Below are 3,073 nucleotides of genomic sequence, written 5' to 3'. Positions count from 1 at the left end.
AGGCTTAACCCAGAGCCAACCAGGCGCCCCAAGGTACTGATTCTTGCCAGGATTTATGTATGCATGTGTGTGTGTATTTGAAATTCCCAGAGAACTGGATTAATTATGATTATCGGGTCTGTGTCTTTCAATATGTGATTTTATTTTTATTATTTAACTCAGATAATGTGAGCTGTCATTTACACAAAATAAAATTCACCCCTTTTGGCGTCAGGACTCGGCTACAAAAGACGACGGCTGCGGCGCGCCGGGCAGAACTTTCCAGAACGCCGGGTGAGACGCGGAGGACCAGCAGCTACCCGAGCTGCACCCAGCAACGCGCTCCTTCCCGCTCCCCCACATCGGCCTCGGCCCTCTCACCGGCTGTAGAAAATGGTGAAAGAAACCACTTACTATGATGTTTTGGGGGTCAAACCCAATGCCACCCAAGAAGAACTGAAAAAGGCCTATAGGAAACTGGCCTTGAAGTACCACCCTGATAAGAATCCAAATGAAGGAGAGAAGTTTAAACAGATTTCTCAAGCTTATGAAGTACTCTCTGATGCAAAGAAAAGGGAATTATATGACAAAGGAGGTGAACAGGCAATTAAAGAAGGTGGAACTGGTGGTGGTTTTGGCTCCCCCATAGACATCTTTGATATGTTTTTTGGAGGAGGAGGAAGAATGCAGAGAGAAATGAGAGGTAAAAATGTTGTGTATCAGCTCTCAGTAACCTTAGAAGATTTATATAATGGTGCAACAAGAAACTAGCTCTGCAAAAGAATGTGATTTGCGATAAATGTGAAGGCCAAGATGGTAAGAAAGGAGCAGCTGAGTGTTGTCCCAATTGCCGAGGTACTGGAATACAAATAAGAATTCATCAGATAGGACCTGGAATGGTTCAGCAAATTCAGTCTGTGTGCATGGAGTGCCAGGGCCATGGGGAATGGATCAGTCCTAAAGATAGATGTAAAAGCTGCAATGGAAGGAAGATAGTTCGAGAGAAGAAGATTCTAGAAGTTCATATTGACAAAGGCATGAAAGATGGCCAGAAGATAACATTCCATGGTGAAGGAGACCAAGAACCAGGACTGGAACCAGGAGATATTATCATTGTTTTAGATCAGAAGGACCATGCTGTTTTTACTTGGCAAGAAGACCTTTTCATGTGTATGGACGTACAGCTGGTTGAAGCACTGTGTGGTTTTCAAAAGCCAGTATCTACTCTGGACAACCGAACCATTGTCATCACCTCTCACCCAGGTCAAATTGTCAAGCATGGAGATATCAAGTGTGTGCTAAATGAAGGCACACCAGTTTATCGTAGGCCATATGAGAAGGGTCGCCTCATCATCAAATTTAAGGTAAACTTTCCTGAGAATGGCTATCTGTCTCCTGATAAACTCTCTTTGCTGGAAAAACTCCTACCTGAGAGGAAGGAAGTAGAAGAGACTGATGAAATGGACCAGGTAGAACTGGTGGACTTTGATCCAAATCAGGAAAGACAGCGCCATTACAATGGGGAAGCATATGAGGATGATGAACATCATCCCAGGGGTGGTGTTCAGTGTCAGACCTCTTAATGGGGCCAGTGAATAACACTGCTGGCATTTTATGTGCAGTAGTGAATGAGTGAAGGACTATAATCATAGCTCACTACTTGCTATTGTTTTTCTTTTAATAATCAACTATAGTAGTGTTTTAAAAGTTAAATGAAGAATAAACTCAAATATAAAGGCTTTGACTTTGCCCTGTATGTATGATGACTTCAGTGTGGAAGATAAGTTTAATATTTGTAAAAACTGCTTTCAAAAAAATCTCCCCTAGCATTTGTTAGGCCATACCTTGTAATTAATTTCAGTTCTATGTATATGAAACAGCTCAGACTGAAATGCTAGGTGTATGTATTGACTTCAGTGTATCACCCTTAATTGTTAAGCTATGAAGTTAAAACTTGTATTTAATTGGCAATCGGACAAAGAATTTGTAGAGAAGTGTTGGTCTGTAGTTATGTTAAGTGGGATTCATTGTGATGCCTCTGCATTTATTGCCCCAACTGTTACTTGAAGATGGCATGCTATGTAATTTGGCCTGTGGTATCAGTGATAGAAAGGGTACCTCTTTAAAGAAGGGGTTTATCATATATGCTGCTGCTTGAGGGCTTGCACTTGTAGAATTGCATTCCCTTCTGTGCCATCTTTTGTTTCCCCTTTTTAAAAATATATATATATATCAGTCCTGGTTTAAAAAAAAAATTCACCCCTTTTAGGTATACAACTCAGTGGATTCTGATAAACGATGCCACCATCACAATTAAGACCCACTACATGGGGGCGCCTGGGTGGCACAATGGGTTAAGCCTCTGCCTTCGGCTCAGGTCATGATCCCAGGGTCCTGGGATCGAGCCCCGCATCGGGCTCTCTGCTCAGCAGGGAGCCTGCTTCCTCCTCTCTCTCTGCCTGCCTCTCTGTCTACTTGTGATCTCTCTCTGTTAAATAAATAAATAAAATCTTTAAAAAAAAAAAAAAAAGACCCACTACATGGCCTGCACGCTTTATGGTCGGTCAGTCCCCTCCCCGAGGCCCAGGCAACTGCTGATCTGGTCTCGGATCCCATAATTTACCGACTCCAGAATTGGTTGGTGTGATTTAGCAATAAGAATACATTAATGTACAGAGTAATATGGAATGATTAATTAGAGGAGGAGCCGTGGTTCAGTGGGAGTCGCTTCTTCTTTTTTTTTTTTTTTAATTTATTTATTTTAGGAGTCGCTTCTTAATACGCAACTTTTGTTAACGTCTGCCCAGTTAGTTCTTACTGATGAACTGAAGGGATTTCAGAGAGATTTAAAATTCCAGGAACTTAAAATATGTCTTTTTTCTTAAAAAAAAAAAAAAGTTCTATTTGTTTATTAGAAAGAGCACGAGTAGGGGGAGGGACAGAGGGACAAGTAGACACCTTGACACAGGGCTCAATCCCAGGACCTTGAGATCATGACCTGAGCTGAAGTCAGATGCTTAATCACCTGAGACACCCGGGCACCCCAAAAGATGTCTTGTGAGAGGACCTCACGTTCTCCAAACATCACAGTAAG

General features: G+C 42.0%; 1 pseudogene; it reads left to right on the top strand.

Annotated features, from left to right (window-relative positions):
* The first annotated feature begins 285 nt into the window (after positions 1-285).
* On the top strand, positions 286-2,217 carry LOC111144561 (annotated as a pseudogene).
* The last annotated feature ends 856 nt before the right edge of the window (positions 2,218-3,073 follow it).

The sequence above is a fragment of the Enhydra lutris genome, unplaced genomic scaffold, assembly GCF_002288905.1.
Source record: "Enhydra lutris kenyoni isolate GAN:26980312 unplaced genomic scaffold, ASM228890v2 scaffoldscaffold11, whole genome shotgun sequence".
Lineage (NCBI taxonomy): Eukaryota > Metazoa > Chordata > Mammalia > Carnivora > Mustelidae > Enhydra > Enhydra lutris.
Note: the sequence above shows the minus strand (reverse complement) of the source record. Positions and strands in the feature narration are given on the sequence as shown.